This window comes from Bombina bombina, chromosome 6, assembly GCF_027579735.1.
Source record: "Bombina bombina isolate aBomBom1 chromosome 6, aBomBom1.pri, whole genome shotgun sequence".
NCBI lineage: Eukaryota > Metazoa > Chordata > Amphibia > Anura > Bombinatoridae > Bombina > Bombina bombina.
This window is the reverse complement of record NC_069504.1, coordinates 187,048,026-187,056,272: the sequence shown is the minus strand read 5'-3', so window position 1 is coordinate 187,056,272 and position 8,247 is coordinate 187,048,026.

Here is an 8,247-nt window from a genome sequence, read left to right as displayed (position 1 = left end):
ACATGTACCCCAAGTCTAAACACCCCTAACCTTACACTTTTTAACCCCTAATCTGACAACCCCGCTATCGCTGACCCCTGCATTATAATATTAACCCCTAATCTGCCGCTCCGTACATTGCTGCAACCTATGTTACCCCTATGAACCCCTAATCTGCTGCCCCTAACCCCCGCCGACCTCTATATTATATTTATTAACCCCTAATCTGCCCCCAGCCCCAACGTTGCCGCTACCTACCTACACTTATAAACCCCTAATCTGCCGACCGGACCTCACCGCTACTCTAATAAATGTATTAACCCCTAAAGCTAAGTCTAACCCTAACACTAACACCCCCCTAAGTTAAATATAATTTTTATCTAACGAAATAAAATAAATCTTATTAAATAAATTATTCCTATTTAAAGCTAAATACTTACCTGTAAAATAAACCCTAATATAGCTACAATATAAATAATAATTATATTGTAGCTATTTTAGCATTAATATTTATTTTACAGGCAACTTTGTATTTATTTTAACCAGGTACAATAGCTATTAAATAGTTAATAACTATTGAATAGCTACCTAGTTAAAATAATTACAAAAGTACCTGTAAAATAAATCCTAACCTAAGTTACAATTAAACCTAACACTACACTATCAATAAATAAATTAAATACAAATACCTACAAATAAATACAAATAAATACACTAACTAAAGTACAAAAAATAAAAAAAGAACTGTTACAAAAAATTTTTTTTATTTACAAACATTATAAAAATATTACAACAATTTTAAGCTAATTACACCTACTCTAAGCCCCCTAATAAAATAACAAAGCCCCCCAAAATAAAAAATACCCTACCCTATTCTAAAATAAAAATTGAAAAGCTCTTTTACCTTACTAGCCCTTAAAAGGGCCTTTTGCGGGGCATGCCCCAAAGAATTCTGCTATTTTGCCTGTAAAAAAAACATACAATACCCCCCAACATTACAACCCACCACCCACATACCCCTAATCTAACCCAAACCCCCCTTAAATAAACCTAACACTAAGCCCCTATAGATCTTCCTACCTTGTCTTCACCACGCCGGGTATCACCGATCCGTCCAGAAGAGGGTCCGAAGTCTTCCTCCTATCCGGGGCTGAAGAGGTCCATCATCCGGCTGAAGTCTTTATCCAAGCGGGGGCTGAAGAGGTCCATCATCCGGCTGAAGTCTTCTATCAAGCGGCATCTTCAATCTTCTTTCTTCTGGATCCATATTCATCCCGCCAACGCTGAACATCCATCCTGGCCATCATCTGGCTGAAGTCTTCTATCAAGTGGCATCTTCAATCTTCTTTCTTCTGGATCCATCTTCATCCCGCCGACGCGGAACATCCATCCTAGCCGACGACTTCCCGATGAATGACGGTTCCTTTAAGGACGTCATCCAAGATGGCGTCCCTCGAATTCCGATTGGCTGATAGGATTCTATCAGCCAATCGGAATTAAGGTAGGAACATTCTGATTGGCTGATGGAATCAGCCAATCAGATTCAAGTTCAATCCGATTGGCTGATTGGATCAGCCAATTAGATTGAGCTTGCATTCTATTGGCTGATCGGAACAGCCAATAGAATGTGAGCTCAATCTGATTGGCTGATTGGATCAGCCATTCGGATTGAACTTGAATCTGATTGGTTGATTCAATCGGAATTCGAGGGACGCCATCTTGGATAACGTCCCTTAAAGGAACCGTCATTCGTCGTGAAGTCGTCGGCCAGGATGGATGTTCCGCGTCGGCGGGATGAAGATGGATCCGGAAGAAAGAAGATTGAAGATGCCACTTGATAGAAGACTTCAGCCGGATGATGGACCTCTTCAGCCCCCGCTTGGATAAAGACTTCAGCCGGATGATGGACCTCTTCAGCCCCGGATAGGAGGAAGACTTCGGACCCTCTTCTGGACGGATCAGTGATAACCGGAGTGGTGAAGACAAGCTAGGAAGATCTTCAGGGGCTTAGTGTTAGGTTTATTTAAGGGGGGTTTGGGTTAGATTAGGGGAATGTGGGTGGTGGGTTTTAATGTTGGGGGGGTATTGTATGTTTTTTTTACAGACAAAAGAGCAGAATTCTTTGGGGCATGCCCCGCAAAAGGCCCTTTTAAGGACTGGTAAGGTAAAATAGATTTTCAATTTTTATTTTAGAATAGGGTAGGGCATTTTTTTATTTTGGGGGGCTTTGTTATTTTATTAGGGGGCTTAGAGTAGGTGTAATTAGCTTAAAATTGTTGTAATATTTTTATAATGTTTGTAAATTATTTTTTTATTTTTTGTAACTTAGTTCTTTTTTTATTTTTTGTAACTTAGTTCTTTTTTTATTTTTTGTACTTTAGTTAGTGTATTTATTTGTATTTATTTGTAGGTATTTGTATTTAATTTATTTATTGATAGTGTAGTGTTAGGTTTAATTGTAGATAATTGTAGTAGTTTATTTAATTAATTTATTGATAGTGTAGTGTTAGGTTTAATTGTAACTTAGGTTAGGATTTATTTTACAGGTACTTTTGTAATTATTTTCACTAGGTAGCTATTAAATAGTTATTAACTATTTAATAGCTATTGTACCTGCTTAAAATAAATACAGTTGCCTGTAAAATAAATATAAATCCTAAAATAGCTACAATATAATTATTCGTTATATTGTAGCTATATTAGAGTTTATTTTACAGGTAAGTATTTAGTTTTAAATAGGAATAATTTATTTAATAAGAGTTAATTTATTTTGTTAGATAAAAATTATATTTAACTTAGGGGGGTGTTAGTGTTAGGGTTAGACTTTAGGGGTTAATACATTTATTAGAGTAGCGGCAAGGTCCGGTCGGCAGATTAGGGGTTAATAATTGTAGTTAAGGTAGTGGCGACGTTGGGGGGGGCAGATTAGGGGTTAATAAATATTATGTAGTTGTCGGCGTTGTTAGGGGCAGCAGATGAGGGGTACATAGGGATAATGTAGGTTGCGGCGATGTGCGGTCGGCAGATTAGGGGTTAAAATTTTTTATTAGAGTGGCGGCGATGTGGGGGGACCTCGGTTTAGGGGTACATAGGTAGTTTATATGTGTTAGTGTACTTTAGAGCACAGTAGTTAAGAGCTTTATGATCCGGCGTTAGCCCAGAAAGCTCTTAACTCCTGGCTTTTCTCTGCGGCTGGAATTTTTGTCGTTAGATTTCTAACGCTCACTTCAGCCAAGACTCTAAATACCAGCATTAGAAAGATCCCATTGAAAAGATAGGATGTGCAATTGGCGTAGGGGGATCTGCGGTATGGAAAAGTCGCGGCTGGAAAGTGAGCGTTAGACCCTTTCCTGACTGACTCTAAATACCAGCGGGCGGCCAAAACCAGCGTTAGGACCCCTTAACGCTGGTTTTGACGGCTAACGCAGAACTCTAAATCTAGGCATCAGATTTTTAGTTGTAATTTAAATTTTTTAATTTTATTTTTTGTAACTTAGTTCTTTTTTTATTTTTTGTACTTTAGTTAGTGTATTTATTTGTATTTATTTGTAGGTATTTGTATTTAATTTATTTATTGATAGTGTAGTGTTAGGTTTAATTGTAGATAATTGTAGTAGTTTATTTAATTAATTTATTGATAGTGTAGTGTTATTTTTGTCGTTAGATTTCTAACGCTCACTTCAGCCAAGACTCTAAATACCAGCATTAGAAAGATCCCATTGAAAAGATAGGATGTGCAATTGGCGTAGGGGGATCTGCGGTATGGAAAAGTCGCGGCTGGAAAGTGAGCGTTAGACCCTTTCCTGACTGACTCTAAATACCAGCGGGCGGCCAAAACCAGCGTTAGGACCCCTTAACGCTGGTTTTGACGGCTAACGCAGAACTCTAAATCTAGGCATCAGATTTTTAGTTGTAATTTAAATTACAACTAATCGAAGTGTTAGATTTTTTTAAATTTGTAATTTTAATTGGTAGCATTTTTTATTTTATTAGAATAGCTATGTTAGGTTAACTTATAGTTTAATGTTATTTTTATTTTTATTTCACAGGTAAGTTTTTATTTATTTAAATATAGTTATATTGTAATTTTAATTCAAAGTTAGGGGGGTGTTAGGTATAGGGGTTAATAGTTTAATATAGTGTTTTGCAATGTAGGGGGCCAGCAGTTTAGGGGTTAATAGGTTTATTTAGTGGTGGAGATGTGGGAGGCCGGAGGTTTAGGGGTTAATAACTTTATTTAGCGGCGGCAATGTCGGGGAGCGGCGGAATAGGGATTAATAGCTTTATTATAGTGGTGGCGATGTCGGAGTGTGGGGGAATAGGGGTTAATAACTTTATTATAGTGGCAGTGATGATGGGGTGTGAGAGAATAGGGGTGATTAACTTTATTATAGTGGCGGCGATGTTGGGGAGCGGCGGAAAAGGGTTAATAACTTTTATTAGTGGCTGTGATGTCGGGAGAAGCAGATTAGGGGTTAATAACTTTATTTAGGTGTCGGGGATGTCGGGGCAGCAGATTAGGGGTGTTTAGACTTGGGGTTTATCTTAGGGTGTTAGGTTTAAACTTAACTTTTATTCCCCATAGACATCAATGGGGTTGCGTTAAGGTGATCTGTATTCCACACTTCAGGTGTAAGTTTTTTTTCTAACACTCTCTCCCCATTGATATCTATGGGGGAAAGCGTGCACGAGCACATCAAAGCAGCCCTTGGATTTTGTGCGGTATGGAGCTTAACGCCACCATATCGCACACACAAGGAGGCTTTTCAGAAACTCGTAATGGCAGTACTATGGGGGGTGAAATAACGCAACTTTTGTTGCGTTCATTTCGCACCCTGTTTATCGCAAAACTTGTAATCTAGGTGATTATTATTGTTTTTTATTGATATAATTGCACACCATGGCCTAGATTTGGAGTTCGGCGGTAAAAGGGCTGTTAACGCTCCGCGGGCTTTTTTCTGGCCGCACCATAAATTTAACTCTGGTATCGAGAGTTTAATCAAATGCTGCGTTAGGCTCCAAAAAAGGAGCGTAGAGCATTTTTACCGCAAATGCAACTCTCGATACCAGAGTTGCTTACGGACGCGGCCGGCCTCAAAAACGTGCTCGTGCACGATTCTCCCATAGGAAACAATGGGGCTGTTTGAGCTGAAAAAAAACCTAACACCTGCAAAAAAGCAGCGTTCAGCTCCTAACGCAGCCCCATTGTTTCCTATGGGGAAACACTTCCTACGTCTGCACCTAACACCCTAACATGTACCCCGAGTCTAAACACCCCTAACCTTACACTTATTAACCCATAATCTGCCGCCCCCGCTATCGCTGACCCCTGCATATTTTTTTTAACCCCTAATCTGCCGCTCCGTAAACCGCCGCCACCTACGTTATCCCTATGTACCCCTAATCTGCTGCCCTAACATCGCCGACCCCTATATTATATTTATTAACCCCTAATCTGCCCCCCTCAACGTCGCCGACACCTGCCTACACTTATTAACCCCTAATCTGCCGAGCGGACCTGAGCGCTACTATAATAAAGTTATGAACCCCTAACCCGCCTCACTAATCCTATCATAAATAGTATTAACCCCTAATCTGCCCTCCCTAACATCGCCGACACCTAACTTCAATTATTAACCCCTAATCTGCCGACCGGAGCTCACCGCTATTCTAATAAATTGATTAACCCCTAAAGCTAAGTCTAACCCTAACACTAACACCCCCCTAAGTTAAATATAATTTTTATCTAACGAAATAAATTAACTCTTATTAAATAAATTATTCCTATTTAAAGATAAATACTTACCTGTAAAATAAATCCTAATATAGCTACAATATAAATTATAATTATATTATAGCTATTTTAGGATTAATATATATTTTACAGGCAACTTTGTAATTATTTTAACCAGGTACAATAGCTATTAAATAGTTAAGAACTATTTAATAGTTACCTAGTTAAAATAATAACAAATTTACCTGTAAAATAAATCCTAACCTAAGATATAATTAAACCTAACACTACCCTATCAATAAAATAATTAAATAAACTACCTACAATTACCTACAATTAACCTAACACTACACTATCAATAAATTAATTAAACACAATTCCTACAAATAAATACAATTAAATAAACTAGCTAAAGTACAAAAAATAAAAAAGAACTAAGTTACAGAAAATAAAAAAATATTTACAAACATAAGAAAAATATTACAACAATTTTAAACTAATTACACCTACTCTAAGCCCCCTAATAAAATAACAAAGACCCCCAAAATAAAAAAATCCCTACCCTATTCTAAATTAAAAAAGTTACAAGCTCTTTTACCTTACCAGCCCTGAACAGGGCCCTTTGCGGGGCATGCCCCAAGAATTTCAGCTCTTTTGCCTGTAAAAGAATAAATACAATACCCCCCCCCCCAACATTACAACCCACCACCCACATACCCCTAATCTAACCCAAACCCCCCTTAAATAAACCTAACACTAAGCCCCTGAAGATCTTCCTACCTTGTCTTCACCATACCAGGTTCACCGATCCATCCTGAAGAGCTCCTCCGATGTCCTGATCCAAGCCCAAGCGGGGGCTGAAGAGGTCCATGATCCGGTCAAAGTCTTCATCCAAGCGGGGCAGAAGAGGATCTTCCATCCGATTGAAGTCATCATCCAGGCGGCATCTTCTATGGTCTTCCATCCGGAGCGAAGCGGCAGGATCCTGAAGACCTCCAGCGCGGAACATCCATCCGGACCGACGACTGAACGACGAATGACTGTTCCTTTAAGGGACGTCATCCAAGATGGCGTCCCTCGAATTCCGATTGGCTGATAGGATTCTATCAGCCAATCGGAATTAAGGTAGGAATTTTCTGATTGGCTGATCGGAACAGCCAATAGAATGCGAGCTCAATCTGATTGGCTGATTGGATCAGCCAATCGGATTGAACTTGATTCTGATTGGCTGATTCCATCAGCCAATCAGAAAATTCCTACCTTAATTCCGATTGGCTGATAGAATCCTATCAGCCAATCGGAATTCGAGGGACGCCATCTTGGATGACGTCCCTTAAAGGAACAGTCATTCGTCGTTCAGTCGTCGGTCCGGATGGATGTTCCGCGCTGGAGGTCTTCAGGATCCTGCCGCTTCGCTCCGGATGGAAGACCATAGAAGATGCCGCCTGGATGATGACTTCAATCGGATGGAAGATCCTCTTCTGCCCCGCTTGGATGAAGACTTTGACCGGATCATGGACCTCTTCAGCCCCCGCTTGGGCTTGGATCAGGACATCGGAGGAGCTCTTCAGGACGGATCGGTGAACCTGGTATGGTGAAGACAAGGTAGGAAGATCTTCAGGGGCTTAGTGTTAGGTTTATTTAAGGGGGGTTTGGGTTAGATTAGGGGTATGTGGGTGGTGGGTTGTAATGTTGGGGGGGGTATTGTATTTATTCTTTTACAGGCAAAAGAGCTGAAATTCTTGGGGCATGCCCCGCAAAGGGCCCTGTTCAGGGCTGGTAAGGTAAAAGAGCTTGTAACTTTTTTAATTTAGAATAGGGTAGGGAATTTTTTATTTTGGGGGTCTTTGTTATTTTATTAGGGGGCTTAGAGTAGGTGTAATTAGTTTAAAATTGTTGTAATATTTTTCTTATGTTTGTAAATATTTTTTTATTTTCTGTAACTTAGTTCTTTTTTATTTTTTGTACTTTAGCTAGTTTATTTAATTGTATTTATTTGTAGGAATTGTGTTTAATTAATTTATTGATAGTGTAGTGTTAGGTTAATTGTAGGTAATTGTAGGTAGTTTATTTAATTATTTTATTGATAGGGTAGTGTTAGGTTTAATTATATCTTAGGTTAGGATTTATTTTACAGGTAAATTTGTTATTATTTTAACTAGGTAACTATTAAATAGTTCTTAACTATTTAATAGCTATTGTACCTGGCTAAAATAATTACAAAGTTGCCTGTAAAATAAATATAAATCCTAAAATAGCTATAATATAATTATAATTTATATTGTAGCTATATTAGGATTTATTTTACAGGTAAGTATTTAGCTTTAAATAGGAATCATTTATTTAATAAGAGTTAATTTATTTCGTTAGATAAAAATTATATTTAACTTAGGGGGGTGTTAGTGTTAGGGTTAGACTTAGCTTTAGGGGTTAATCAATTTATTAGAATAGCGGTGAGCTCCGGTCGGCAGATTAGGGGTTAATAATTGAAGTTAGGTGTTGGCGATGTTAGGGAGGGCAGATTAGGGGTTAAT